The following is a 15,914-nucleotide window of genomic DNA, read 5'->3' as shown; positions in this document are numbered from 1 at the left end:
AATTGCTGCTCCGTGATACTTGTTGCACTTGCATGAAATTTTTCTAGATTAGATGTCTGTTAATTGAGCAGAGGGGACTTTTATGTGACATAAACATATGACATATCACATTGTAATTTAAGCATGAGTAAATTTGGGAATAGTCAGCAATTAGTAAGTATATGTCTAATTATACAGTGGTAAGAAGCAGGTTGAAGAAAATTTTAAATTATTTTCCTATTAGTCTTTATACTTAATCTTCTGTGCCTCTAACAAGAATACTCTAACTTGATTATCCATCTCAACTTTAGAAGACTCAGTCCTGAGGTTATTTTTAGAGTTTTCAAGAAAACTGACAGAATTACCTTTTTGGTTTTCTGATAAGTTTTTAACCAAACATCACTTTTGGAGGAAGGGGATAAGATATCTTTCTTTTGAATTTTCAGTGTTTGGAATTGGGAAAAATCAAGATATTTCCAGAGTACAAAGCATATAACAATTGTTCTTCTTCCAGTCTCCCTCATGAGCTGTGTTGTTGTCATGCTTTAGGAAAGGTACTCCACAATTTGGCGTTCAACTGAAACACAAAACCACACACTATTTGCTCTCTTTCCCACCTTTTCCCCCTCCCCAATGCAGCAATTAATTGGAGGATCAAAAGACAAAATCACAGGTTGGGATAAGAACAGCTTAATAGAAATACCAATGAGATAAGAAAGCAAACAATACCAGCATAAATATTAATAAAAATACTCTAAAAAGAGACACTGCAGACCTTAACCTGACCACAGCCACATTACCCAGACCACTCCTTCCAAGCCAATGTTGTTGATAATGTCCTGTTGTTAAGGGAACCCAAAACATGCTGTAGGCCAAGGAAGAATAAGTATGCAGAAAAAACAGATTGGCTGTCTCTTGTGTGAGTAAATCATCTTTTATAGCAAACTCTAGATGTCACCCAGGTAAATGGGTTCCAAAATAGAAGTGGTTTTCAGTGCAGACACTCCCAAGTTTTATTAGGTCCTGACATTTTCAACTATGCTCCAACTCCAAACCTTATTCTTTGTACTGCATTCCCTTTAAAACTTTGACAATTGTAATTTTCATTCACATTTTTAGTTCCCTGGGTCTAAACAATTATAGGTCCTCAAACTGAGATGACAGACTCCTAAAATGAGCTCTAATTTGAGTAATCTTTTCCTTTTACTAATTTAAAAGCCCAAACTGCAGTCTATCATCTTATGCAAATAACACCCTGTATGGAAAAAAAATTGGTATTAAGGGGCTGTGAGAGTGACTGCTAGTGATTAATGAGTCAAATATTTGGCCAGGTGCTGCAAGAGTCTGGAATGTTGGTGCTAATGGCTCAGTCTGTTGGGGATGCACCTGAGACTGGCCTCCCAGGTGCAGAAGGGCCAGCTCACCTGGAGCTGCAAACTGGGTTCCCAGATAAGGCTGGTAAGAGGCAAATGCTCTGAGGTGGGTAAGTCCTTCTTATCATGCCATTGTCCTCCCTTATCTAATGGCTCCAGCTGTGAAAAGTCCAATCCAAAGTATGGGATGTTCACATATAAAATGAGAGGATTCCTCTTGGTTGAGGATTGAGGGGCTATGCTGGCTAAGAGGTGTCAAGACCCTTAAAGCGTCCTGTGATCCACAACACTCCATCATTCAGGTGTCTTGTGATTTGTATTACATTACCCAGTGTGAAACTCCCCTTCCCTGGGCATTCCCACCTGAACCTGAGTTACTATAAACCCAACAGAGTTTGTGTTCTTTGGATTTGCTCCTCCACCACTTGATGGATCCAGTCTGCAACCACTGCCTCCAGAAGACAGCAATCACTGAGAAGACCAGGAGGACTGACAGGATGTTTGTGGAATTTACAGAGTGCTGGTATTTTTGTCTGCTTCTCTGCCACTTTCTCTCCCCACTCTCCTTCTCCCTATCTCTCTACCTCAACTTTACTGCTAAATAAAAATCCATTATATTGACGTTGGTATATGGTCTCATTTGCGCTTTAATTTGGGCAGTGGCATCTTTCTAATAATTTTAATAATTTGGATCTCTACAGAGGCCCTTTTGTTATTGCATTAAGACAGACACAAATTAGCAATTTTTCTACCAGATAATAGCACAAAATTTCCAGTATACAATTGAAAATTGTATATAAACAAGTCCAGAATTTTCATATCATTCTTGCTTTAGCAGTCATCCACTACAAAATGCAAAACTGTTAATGAAGTGAAAACTAAATTTATTAAAATAGTTTAATTTAAAGTAGCTCCACATCCAAGCTGCACAAAGGAAAATCTCTTTTATCCCTTGCTTTGATGAATCTGGCCTGTGATCTTGTGCACTTCTAAAGATGATCAAATTGAGCAAAGAACTCCATGAATTCTAACACAGCACTCTGAGTGATGTTCTTAATGAACACAGCATGAGATATTTAGGCTACCTAGAGGACAACTGATTCCATCTAGCTACTTGTGTCTTCAAACAGCAATTTAGTCAAGATACACTGGGTCAGCTATTGAAACACTCACACAGTAGTGGCTCCTATGGAGCAAATTATATTTACATATTTTGCCATGCCTGACAGTATTTCAGTCACTAAGAAATTCTGTGCCATGTGAAAATAATATTTAGATATGGACCATGAACGGAAGTAGTAATTTAATAGCTTTCTCTTCTGTAATTTCTGCTGCTCATGGCATATAACTGCAAATCACTGGAACAACAGCACCTTTCACCATCTCCTTCTTGTGTCATCAGTGTATTCATATTTCTTTTTCCACATAACCAGTGTCACTGTCCCTTCATTCGAAACCTGACACTTGGACTAACACATGTTCTGTACCTTGAGCTGATGGTTAATAAGTATTAACCATCAAAAAGGGAAATGTGATGGTATGATAATATGATAATATGCAAATGGCACTTTGCAATTTTTCTGTCTTGATTTTACAATGAAATTAATGTTTTGACATGAACTTTAGTTTCCAGTAAAATGTAGCAATAACATTTCAGAGGAACCAGGGAATCATAAAAAATAGAGTAAAGTTCTACTACTTGAAATTCCTTCTCAAGTTACTTCAAGTTTTGTCTGGGTTTTAAGTAAGCTTATGGCTCAGTAGAGTCCTGCAGTCAGTTGAAGATTGCTATCATATTAGGGCAAGTTTTGTGCTGGTATTGAGTTTCATACATACAACTGAATTCCATTTCTTGTGAAACTACCATGGCACATTATGGGAAATCAATATTTAATTTACTCATTCAGTAAAATATCCTGTATATTTTTGTGCTGCATCCCTTCTTTTTTTGTAATGCCACCTTTTTATTTTTCATCAGAGAGAAAAATATTTAGCCCTGGTTTTAATTAGTTCAGAAAAAGAGTTTCCCCTTTATCCAGGAGAGAGCTATGCTAAATCCCTTGCAGAATCTGCAAAAATGTCATGGTGTAAGATCTGTTCATTAAAGAAGTGTAACAGAAGTGTCTGAAAACTTTTCTTTTACTTCTGTAGAAGAAGTGCAACAGATTATATATTATCTGGCATGCCACTTTCTGCTGAAGCACACCTACTCTCAAATGGGTCAAGCTGATCACAGCCACTGCTTCTCAAACTGTGATGCAGTCAGGTTGGAAAGATAGGGATTAATGATGGTAACCCACAAGACGCTGCTGGCAGAAGGAGTTTGTTGAGACACAGCCATCAAAATATCTCAGTTGCCAGGCTTGGTTTGTCCTCTGGCAAGCTGAAAACTTAAAACACCTACAGACTCTTCCTGTTAAGATAAATTTAAACATGCAATGAAAATATAAACTTTTATAAGTTTAGAAGTGCTGCTAGAAATCAATAAATGTGGTGTTGTACACACCTTTGCAACTAATTTCCCAATTATTATATTTGAATTCTACTGATGGCTCTTGGCAGGCTTATAAGATATGGATGAAAGAAGTGATAAGGTTGGAAAATACCTCTAAGATCATGGAATCTGTCAAACCACCTCCACTGTGTTCATCACTGAAGCATATCCCCTAGTGGTACATGCACCTTTTTTTTTTGAACACTGCCAGCTATGATGATTCTGCCCCTTCCCTGGGCAGGCTGCTTAAATGCCTGACCACCATTTCAGTGAGGAAAGAACTTTTTCCTCACAACTTACAGTTCTAAGTAGCTATAAAGATACATTTCAGGGCAGAATACAATGTTTATTAGCAAGAAAGAAAATTGCTGCTGTCACATCTTGCTATTGAACTTCCTGTTAAAAGAGACCATAAACACTCTAGTACGTTTCACTTTACTTGGTGTGCTTCATGAATCTAATACTTATCTAGGCATTTCATTTTCCAAAATAAATGTTAGTCCTTTAGTGGATCAATTACTTAAGGAAATATGCATACAGCTGTATTTGTCACAATTTTATCTTGCTGCATATTTTCTGCTTTGAGCTTCAGTGACGCCACTTGAAGAGTTCAGAACATTCACCATGAGTCAGATTTCATCAGCTGTTTAGTTGAGAAGTAATTATTATGAAATGTTTACCAGTGTATGCAACTGGAGAAACTTTAAAGGGTTCTCATCTACAGATGTCTATTTAGTCCTTTGAGAAATTCTTGATTGGGCATGGCAGCTACATTAGGATCAACATATCCAGTGCTCTGAGCTACTCTTGGCATTTGTGCCTCTAGGTGACAAGAGGCTGGCTAATAAATTTTCTACATGGATATCAGCTCAGATTTTTGTACAGCTTTTTTCAAATTTGAAGACCAGTGCCTCATTATTCTCACGGCCTCCCTCTGATGTTTCTGATGCTCTCCTCAGTGATGCTCTCCTTGATGAAACCTGGCTTTCCTGGGATAATGGAAGCTTTGAAACACCCCCACAGCAAATATTCAAATATTAAGGCTACTTACCTCTTCTGATTTCTAACAAAACCATTTGTGGGTTACCGTTCCTTCACAAGTGAGAAGATTTCAGCACCTTGGACAAGCACAAATGGAATAGCTATTCCTACTGGACGAATGTCCAGTTTTTTTGAAGGAAAATTCCATTGTATTCTAAGGAAAATTATTGCAAACAGAAATTAACTAAGAAATTGCATTTTGGAAAGTTTACGAAACACTCAGAATGACTCACTTTGGTTATAAAAGGCCCTAATGACTGCTCTGGAACTCACGTCATGGATAAGTTTAGTAATGAACATCTGACTTAACTATTTTTAGGTATTGTTCTAAGGTATGTAAAACATCTTTCCTACACTCAACTGATTTAATTAATGAATGTTCAAACACAAGCTAAAAATCACTGAGGTAATAAAAGATAAAGAGCACTTTTTTTTTTTTAAATTTTACTTAGAGTTGCTATTGGATTTGCTTTAGTTACAAAGCATAACTGTGTTATCAACAGAGATTTGGTTGTCTTTTTCAAGGATTCAGTGACTTCTGTCATGAGAAATAAAGCCAAGATAAATATATTAGACTTTGCAATTAAGCAGATATTTTATGTTTGCATAGATATATTTTCTCTTTTTATATTTGTGAGGACAAAAGACTAGAGAAGGTTAGCAGGAGTCTGCATACCTGCTTGGGAGAAAATAGAGAAAAACACAGTGGGACATTATTTTGAAACTGGTATTCACTGGGTTCCCAAAGAACTGTAGCTGATTGTCCTTCCTGGAAAATAAAAGAGCATGTACAATATTTTTGCAAACAGATTGAAGCCCCCAGTATCAGGTCTAAGACATGCCAAACCTACAAGCCAGGGGCTCTTTCCCTGTGACTGTACACGGAAAATTCAAAGAAGTCACAGAATACCAAGACTGTCAAATGCTACTAATATATCAAGACAGGTATGTATTTATATATGTATAGGTAGGCATACGTGTGCCTGGTACCTGAGCTGAACAGCTGGCTGTATTTTTTATAATTTCTACTCACTTAAACAATCTACTCTCTTAATGGGAAGGTCAAGAAAAATAAGTAGTGGAAATAAGAATGCATATTTTATCATGAATAAAAATACTGAACTTTTGAGAATATATACACATGTCATGGAAATAAGTAATAATGCATCAACACATGAGTTGTTAAATTTCTAGCTTTAGGCTTTTTTCCCTCCCCAGGACATTCTGTGAGTTTGGATACCCACAGGGGTGTCTGTATGTATGTATATATGCATTTATGTACGTATGCTGCCCATCCCTGACTGCATTGAATGAATGAATTATGTGGCTTTTATGTTGTACAAGAGCTTGTTCTACCAAGTGTTCTATATAAATATTTTGTATGTGCAATTAATTACACAGACTATTTTGCCATTGTTGAATTGCTGAGGGGGAAAAATTATAAATGTTAATGAAAAATTCAATAATAGACACTACTGAATTTAAGGGGAATTCTGTCATACACCTCATTTCGGCTCTATTTTTTATCATGGGAAAGTACAAAGAAGAGAAAAGATGTTTTATTACTCTCCAATTCACACAAATTCTTTTTCTTCTATGCTGCAGGAATACTGGTACCCTGAGTTCAAAGAAACTAATCCTTATAACTTGCAAATACTTCTCTCCTACTGAACTCGATTGCAAAGCTCTGAGCTGAGTTGAAAGTGACCCAGCAGAGAAATAGATTACAAGAAGGAATGGGAGGAATTTTCTCATAAAAAAGGACAGCAGTTGTGCATTAGAGCGCACATCACGTTATTTCCTTTGTGTACACCTTGTATTTTAACAAGATGTAGAGAGGTAATTCACAGAGAAACTGTAGGATGATACATTATTTTCTGGAAGGAATTTACAGAGCAGCTGTGCATCTCTTAAGCTTCCCTCATTTTAAACTACATCCATTTGGCTCTTTCAGGTACTCCACTCTGAGAGACTGGATGGATTTATTGCTCAAAACATTTCAGGTGAACCTTTGGGGAAAAGGGGCAGGTCAGGTCTTGCCAGGAAAGACATAGGGTACTTAACCCAGGACACAAGGCAAGCACAGGTCTTGACCCTACCTTCCCTTGGATTTTGTGTCAGCTGGACCCTGCTGGAACTCAGGAGTGATAGATATATTTGTTATTTTCTGTATTCTTTCTCTCTTTCCCTTTCATCTCCTTCTTCTAATTCCATCTTCTTGTAGTTTTAAATAACTTAAAACCGGATGGGCTTGGAGTTTGCTAAGTTGAATGGGCTAAGTTAAAGCTTTGTGGAGTGTTTTATGTTGATTGAATGCTGCTCTGAACTTCTGCCAAAGCTCTCTGATCTTCTGAAGTTATCAGTAAATTTTTTTGTTGTTTTGACCTCTTGAGAATATCTTATCAGTATTTCTCTGTGCATCAGCCTCAGAGTACATAAAAAATCCATAAGCCCTTTTAGGAGAGAGTTTTTGGTGCCTTACATTTTAATTTGCACAGTGAGAAGGGTGCTCTTGAGGTGACTTATTTTATATGAGGTAACTGCTAGCCAGGAAATAAAGGAAAAATTATTTTTTGGTCTAAACCAATAGTCTCCAGCAGAAAGGCCCTGGAAACCCAGGTAGAAGTTGACATGAACTGTTCTCCACTGATGGAATTGCTAAAAACTTATAAAGATTATCCAGCTCCAAACACGGAGATGTGGGCTGACTTTTTCCTCTTTCCCTGTGTATGGATCCTGGGGGTTCCCCTGAAACCTGCTTTGTGGGAGGGATAAGGATGGTAATATGGGACATGAATATTTGGATTATAATCCAAACATGTATGTTTGGATTATAACAGTAACCTGTAAGATTATGGACTCCAAAAGAAAAGGAAACCTAACTATTGAAAATTGGCCTATCCTTGAAGTTTGTATATTTTGACAAGGAGTGCAATGCATTTGCGATATCAATAAGTAAGGAAGAACCTAAATTGAACTTGCCATGCTATTTTGGAGCTCATGTTGCAAATCCAGCACGTATCAATAATGGTATTATTAAATTGTTGGATGTTTGATATGAAATTAATAAATGAGCGAGGAGTATGTAAAAGGCAAGACCTCACCCAAGAGGAATACTGTATTAGGAAACAGGAAGGAAATCACTAGAAAATCTGTTGGACTCTTTGGTCACTGCAGCTGAAAGACTGATTTCATGAATTCTTCCCCCAAATCCTCTTTTGCATCACAACTTGCCTGCAGTTTTAGAGACTCACGGGGTGGGGGTGATGACTTGGTAGAGTGAAATTTTTATTTCAATTAGACTTATGATTATTGCAATAGCAATTGTCTGTTATTTGACTTCTTGTATACTTTTCTCTTCTTTCTCTTCTCCTCTGGCTCCTAGGTTAGGACCTATAAACCCTTTCAAGAAGTTTGTGAAGCAGGTTTTGGGGACTTTATACTCATGTCTTTTCATCCTTTCAGCATTCCTTGTTGCCTGTTTGCAGAGCTTTCACAACAGTGGAAAACAGAATGCATAATTCTGTTTTCACCAGAGCTTGGCAAAGCCCTTAGTTGATTCCCTAGCTTTACATAAAACCTCCTGCTCCAAAACTGTTCTAATCAATTGGAAGAGTCCCAATTGGTAACATGGGCTACATATCAGACTCTCTGTGGGAACATCAGAATGCAGATTATACTACATTTCCTTTTTTCCTCTGACAGTATCTAATTGCAACCAGCCCTCTGAAAGCCATGTGTCTGGCATCCCTAAAATAAACATTTCCTCATTTATTGACTAGTACTAATCCCTTAGTCTGTTACCTTTGGAAACCAATTACATTTCTCACATTTAAAGTCTTTATCCTCCACTTAGAAAGACTGTTGACATACTGGAAAGAGTTCAGAAAAAAAAAGTCACAAGTATTATCCAAGATCTGGAATATCCATTTTAGACTGAGTGATTATTTTAGTTAACACAAAGAATTGCTCTTGGTCTGCAGGAATGTAAATAAGAATAAATTTTTTCATAGAAGCATGCTCCATAGTATAAAAAAGTTTAGTGACCATGAGTCTGACATTAAAAAGATTTTGTGTTTTTTACCAGAGAAGGCAAGAAAGCCTTGGAAATATTTACTTAAAGAGCATAGACATTCTCAATTAACAATGACTAAAATCAAGAGATGGCCCATAACCTGTGAAGAGCTGCTGTCCTGTTGCAGGATTCAATTGATGAAATTCTATGACCTGTATATGCATGAAATCCAATTAGGTTTTATTGCGTTTTTTTAAAAAGCATGACAAAATTTTTAAAACTACTTGCATATTTTCCTCATAAACTCATCAATATCAATACATGTTTTATTTAGTTTTCACTTTTATCAATTTCATATTTTAGTAACAGCCTGTGTGTTCAGTCTTTATCTATTCATAGGAAATCAGGTTCAGGGTCAGTTCCAAAACTGGGGCAGAAAATGCACTGTCACAGACACTGAGTCAGTTTTATGACCTGTCAGCAACAGTTAGTGTTCCTCATTAATGCTCAGTAGTGCCAGCTTCATTGTCCTTTTTATTCATTTCTTTACCCAATTCCACAGACACATAAAAACACCACGATGGAGTTCTGTACTAGGTGATTTTCTTTTTATTTCATGGCATTACATGGATTTTCTTTTCCCATTAGAAACTTAAAATGTGAACACAAAATGTACAAATCTTCCATGAAATTATATTAGAAAAAGTATCTTGTGAGTCAATCAGACATGCTTTTTAAATCAAACAGAAACATTTTGTTTGGAATTTAAGTTTTGAACACTGTTTACTTGTATTGGAAATAATTCAATTTTCAGAAGTCATTTAAAAATGGTACATATCATGGAGTCAAAAATGCCAAAATGGAGTGTTATCATGCTGTAAAAAGACTTTTTATTTTAAGAAGATTTTACATTCTCCCCACTTTGTGTAAATTAGACAGTAATGGCATTTCCCATTGAAAATTTTAGCAACAGATTCTACCTAAATTTCATAATACCACATGTATCTGGGTACATAAAATCACACCAAGTATTTAAAAACAAAAAAACAAGGTAGGATAGGGGGAAATTTTATAGAATCAAGAGTATGGGAGTGAAGATGTTTGCATCCACATAATTGTTCCGATATACTCTTTCACAATATGCTTAGGCTCTTAAATAAAAATAAATTTTAAGTATTTTCAGACTAGGATCCAGATGAGTGCATGGACTGCACCTCATTTGGTTCTCATTAATATCCTAAAGTGTTCCTTCTGTGGCTTTTTTTCTTGGTGCTAGGGTGTTGGAATCACAGAATATCCAGAGTTGGAAGAGATCTACAAGGATTATGGAGTCCAGCTCCTGGCCCTCCACAGGACAGCTCCCAACATTCCCACCATGTTCCTGGGAGCGTTGTCCAAATGCTCCTTGAACTCTATCAGCCTTGGTGCTGTGACCACTTCCCTGGGGAGCCTGTTCCAGTGTTCTTCACTCTCTGGGTGAAGAAATTTTCCTATCATCTAACCTAAACCTTCTGTGACACAGCAAATATGTTGAAGACACCATGCACTACCATGGCTGTCTCCCACTTCAAACGCAACACACCTGAACTTAGAAAAAACACAACTTATTTTGAACAGCTACATGTTTCTGGTAACATTTTTCACACTGTTTTAGGGGGAGATTTTAGTGAGAGAGACAGAGAGTAGGATGCTCTCATAGCAGTTTGCTTACATTACACTTTGTAACTCTGTGTTTCATCTTTATACCACCCCACACTTCCCTTTTTTCCCTTCTTTTGACAAGGGGGCTACTTGAAATATAAGCATTAATCAACATATCACAGACTGTGTTGGGTTGGAAGGGACCCACAGGGAGAAAGAAGACAGAAAATGTGAAGGCAGGAAAGGAAAGGAAAGGAAAGGAAAGGAAAGGAAAGGAAAGGAAAGGAAAGGAAAGGAAAGGAAAGGAAAGGAAAGGAAAGGAAAGGAAAGGAAAGGAAAGGAAAGGAAAGGAAAGGAAAGGAAAGGAAAGGAAAGGAAAGGAAAGGAAAGGAAAGGAAAGGAAAGGAAAGGAAAGGAAAGGAAAGGAAAGGAAAGGAAAGGAAAGGAAAGGAAAGGAAAGGAAAGGCAGAAAATTTGTGTTCAAGTTAAGCTCAATTCTGGTCCACTGCTTGTAATAGTTTTCTGTCTTCCTACATAATATTCTCCACTTTCATAATTTTCCTTTATACTGAAAACTAAGAAAAAGTAGTTTGAACATTTTTCATCCATCTTGTAGCCTTCAATTATATGGTCCCTTTGTTACTTTTCAGTGGTCTCCTTCTATTCTCTCTAGATATTTCTAGAACCCTTGTGCAGCCTTGTTACTTTTGATTTAGCTTTCTTTTCTTCGCTTACTTTACCTCTGCTTTGTTTGCCAGCTAGATTCCATCTGGTCCTTTCAATCTATTCATGCTGTTGGATTTGGGGGGTTTTGTGGGGAGGTTTTTGTCTTCCCAGGGTGAAATGAATAATGCAAATTACTTTGCTGCTACCAAAGGAAAAGTGCTATGTAGCTTTAGGTTTAATTCTTTACTGCTTCACTTGCCTCCCTGCAGAGTGGCGTCTTTTGATCGACTTTTATGTCTTTGCTTTAGCTTAACAGCTGAATGTATTGATGCAGCAATTTATTAAAACATATTTTGATTTCATAGCTCAAATAACAGAACACAAAACTACGGTTTCCAGCAATCATGCCTCTGTTTTCTCAAGAAAATGGCTTGTTTTAGAGGGAGAAAAGGAATTGCATGTTAATGCAGACACAGATAAAAGCTATTCAAATTCCTATACAGTCTGTAGTTACATTTTCTTTCAAATCCCATAGCTGTAGCTAAGACAACATATATGAAAGCAAAGACAACATTGCACATGAGGTACACTAAATGCTAAATTGCTGTACATCCATTATACAGCACATCTGGCGTGAATGCCAGATCTGTAAGCAATACCTCTTATGGTTAAAACATCTTCATACATTATGTTACTAATGTTTTACCACAGAACATCATCTCTCAACTAAAAAAATATACAGAGTGTTTTATGAACAGAAATAGGAAGTGGAACCTGGCTCTAAGTGTTGCCATTTGAAATACTGAAGTAGTAGGTGGTAAAGTGTTTTATTGAAGGCAAGGCATCTGCCCAAACATATTTTTCTCTTACGTGGATTCTACCTCTCTGCCTTTGCCAAAACCCATTGTTACATTTTGAAATTCAGTTTTAAGTGCTCACGTTTGGGTCACTTCATCTATAGTGCATTCACAAATTCTGTCCTCTGCCCTTCACTCATTTTATTTGACAGTGATCCCATCCCCAATCTATTAAAATACTGAAAAATATTAAAATGCCACCATCAAAATGTTCCAGTACTGGTGCATGAACGTGGGGTTTCTGAATGGATGTAAAATCCCTTGTGCAAATGTTTACATAGGGATTGGAGTAATGCCTTAGAAAACTCTAGTCAGAATACAAGAAGGAAATCCTTTTTAAAGGAGAGGACAGAACTGTAGGAATAATCCCAACTTTGAAGAATAAATGATAGCTCTCTAAAATTACTGGTTACTGGATATATTACAAAGATATTTGGGTCAATGCTTTGCAATGCAATTTGTTCAGGAATTTCTGTTTGTCTGAGGCTTTGTTTGCTTAAAGAAGGCAGCTAGTGCATGCTCTGTAACATTTTAATTCTCTTTTGAAATGATTCATAGCAAGCTGCAGTGTTTTATACTAGACACAGGAATGTATGCAGGATTGTTCCTTTAATAGTTCTGCAGCATATGATTGAGGTATTTGTGAGCACACAGCACTTGTTGGCTTGAACTTCTATATCAGAATGAGATCATTTGCATGGAATGTGGATTTCAGTCATGAACTGTGATCTCTCTAGGTAAGAATCCTTTGTAGACTTGACTTCTAGGTGTCACACTCAGAAGTGAATGCATAATACATCATCTGCCCACATGAGCTCATGCACTGCTGGAATCAATATTTTATTATTAACATAGTTAAATTTAAATTTTTTATCTGAAAAAGGATAGCATAATTGAGATGTGTTTGAGAAAAGCAATTATGTTTTAAGTGTATAGGTAGGGTGCCAAAAAAAGCTGACAAATAAGGTACCAGGGAATGAAACAGACATCTTACATGTAAAAGCCAAGTCAAAAGCTCCTGGCAATACTGATTAAGACAAATTTTACAAGCATTATAGAAAAATGTCCTAGTATATTTTAGAGAAGCTGGTGTTTAGTGGTGTATTAGATCTTATTTGATTGATTTCTGTATAGGATTAGGAGCATACTGTGTTGCAAAAGGAAAACTGAAATACGTAAAATAATTTATACAGGCTCTATATTGAGGGCAGTTTCATTCATTGTAGAAATAAATCTACTCTTCTGTTTGAAACTATCAATTAAAATGATAGCTATTATTCATGAAAATAAATATATAGAGTGCTACTCATGACAGGAGAATGTATCATGTATAAGTGGTCAATAAATCATGTTAGGAGAAAAGTGATATGGAAAGTGGTGGCACTTAAACTTTCAATTTTCATTAAAATTTTAACTTCAGCAAGTTGTTCAGCAGTGAGACAGTCTCAGCCACGCAAACCCATGTGAGCACTCCTTGCTGTTCAGAAATTTGGAAAAGCTACTACTCCTGGCTCTGCTGACTTCCAATATCTGCCACAGATCCTGCAAAGGATCTGCACTGCAGGGTCATGCTCCCCTATACCCAGTACTCACCCCTCTCTTGGTTGTGAAACCTATGGCTACTACTTACACTTACATTTTCCCCATGTTCCTTGCCACAAGGAACACGGGGGAAATTTGCTGGTGAAGTCAATACTCTTAGTGAAATGGTAAAATGGAAAAAGTCTCTTTTATGATTTATTTTACTATGTTTTCTTATTTTTCTTTCCTCCCTTTCTTCTTGCTTTGTCAAAATACATCCTTAATCTGCCATTAGTACCTAAATCTGCCATTAGTACCTATATCAACCGGCCACCTACACTTAAGTGATCACACTCAGTGTTCAAAACACTTAATTCCAATTGCTTTGTTTTGGCAAGTTCTCCATCACAGGTTAAATTTAGTGACAATGACCCAACTGGCCTCTCAGACCCTGCTAAGGCACCGTATCTGCCATAAGCTGTATTTCTTATGCTATTATATGGAACACAACAAAAAAGATATTATGCTTATAAAATTAGCCTGGTACCTTGGAAACCTGGTTATGGAAAATGTTGCAGCTAGGATTAGCACCATAATGTAGTTACATTGTAGTTACATGTAGTTACAAGTGACATTGTTCCTCCTCCAAACACTGTCTCCTGTCCCATGGCACACAATTCTTTTCCTTCCCCCAAGCAGAGAGCAGTGGAAAGAGGGGCAGGGCCATAATTCATTATTTCCCCCCCTGTCCTCAGTTCCTATCTTAGTGAAAGTACAGAGCAATCAAGAAGATGGAAGGCTGCAGTGAGTGATGCCAACTGCATTTCTGCCCTCTGCTCCCACCTGCACTTTGGGAGGCACAGGAGACATGCATCATCCCCAGCTCCTCTGCTGCTAAACACTGCAGAAAGCAATCCCCAACAGGAGTTAAGAATCAGCCTTACAGATGAAGACAAAGAAGATGAGCAGGGTGAGAAGGCAGGAGGACTAAACGCCTTCCAGGTTCCAGACTGAAAAGAAAGTCCCAATTTAGACAGTGAGATTTGGGCCCTGAGTGTAAGAGTTAATAGTTTATGGCAGTAGGGATAGTTTGGTAGTTCCCTTTTGGCTACTTAGCAAGACTTAATCAATTTTCAAGTGAAGCTTAATTTTATTCATTGCGTTAATGGTTTTTATTCAGCTTTAAATTTTCTGTCTGACATTAATCTTTCCTTAGAGTTTCATTTTTCAGAGGGTTTTTATTTAAGAGGAGCATTTTAGTCTGTATTTTGTTACCTTTAAAATTACCTTACAGGTAACAATTAAACTGCTGCTAAGCAGAATGGTGTCAGGTTTTACATGCTGTACTGGCAACAGAGCATCCCCAAATCCTTCACTGCAATTTTAAGTAAAAACTATTGCCTTTTACTTACAACATACTCATAGCACACTGTCACAAACAATGCTTTGCACTGACCTGCTGGCTCAATGGATCTGGTCTGTTGGAAGAAATTAAACTACCAGTTATAGAAGTATAGGGAAGATTTGTTCAGCTGCTACAGAGGCAAATAAAAGCCAAATAAATTTGGTTTGTGAAGGCTATATATTGCCGTCTGACAGACAGGATAACTCTCTTATCTAGAATAACTCACGTGAATCTTCAAATGCTCTAAAAACACTGTAGTAGGTTTCCTTTTCTAGGAAGAAAGGAGAGCTTCAGGAAAAAAAGGCGTCCCTGTGGATTTGTGGAAAATGCACCATTAATGGTTTACATGACTACACAAGTGCTTGTACGTGAATATTCTGCATATCCTGAAAGTTTCACATCAATAAATAAATATATTTACATGTGTAAACACATATATTTACATTATCTTCTCTTGTATCCTCTCTTAAGTTAATTTTCCTCTTTTAGAGTGGTAAGTTGAAAGCATATGATATTAAATTATATAATGGCCAGCCTTAAAATAAAACCAAAAACTTCTTGCAATTAAAAACCACCACCTGTGTCAATTAATCAAGGCAAAAGCTGCTCCAGATTACTGCAGATCTCCTTATCTCCCAGAAATTCCCTGAATTCCCTTCAGCATTAGTCCTCACAGTTTCAGGTTGTGAAAGGCTCTATTTTTGAAGTATTGATTATTTTTAAAGTGATCTCATTTTTGTGGTGAATGTCAGTTACCTGTATGAAAATGTGGTAAATCAGCAGCCCTCAAAAAAGAGCAGAGGAAATGGTGATTGGCTAAAGTCAGTTTGGCACCTTAGAGGTTTCTGGGTGTGATGGTGTTTCTGATGGAGTCATGAAAGGACTGACAAGGCTGGGACAAAAGACAGTCTCATAAGATGAG

The sequence above is a fragment of the Passer domesticus genome, chromosome 4 (assembly GCF_036417665.1).
Source record: "Passer domesticus isolate bPasDom1 chromosome 4, bPasDom1.hap1, whole genome shotgun sequence".
NCBI classification, from domain to species: domain Eukaryota; kingdom Metazoa; phylum Chordata; class Aves; order Passeriformes; family Passeridae; genus Passer; species Passer domesticus.
Note: the sequence above shows the minus strand (reverse complement) of the source record.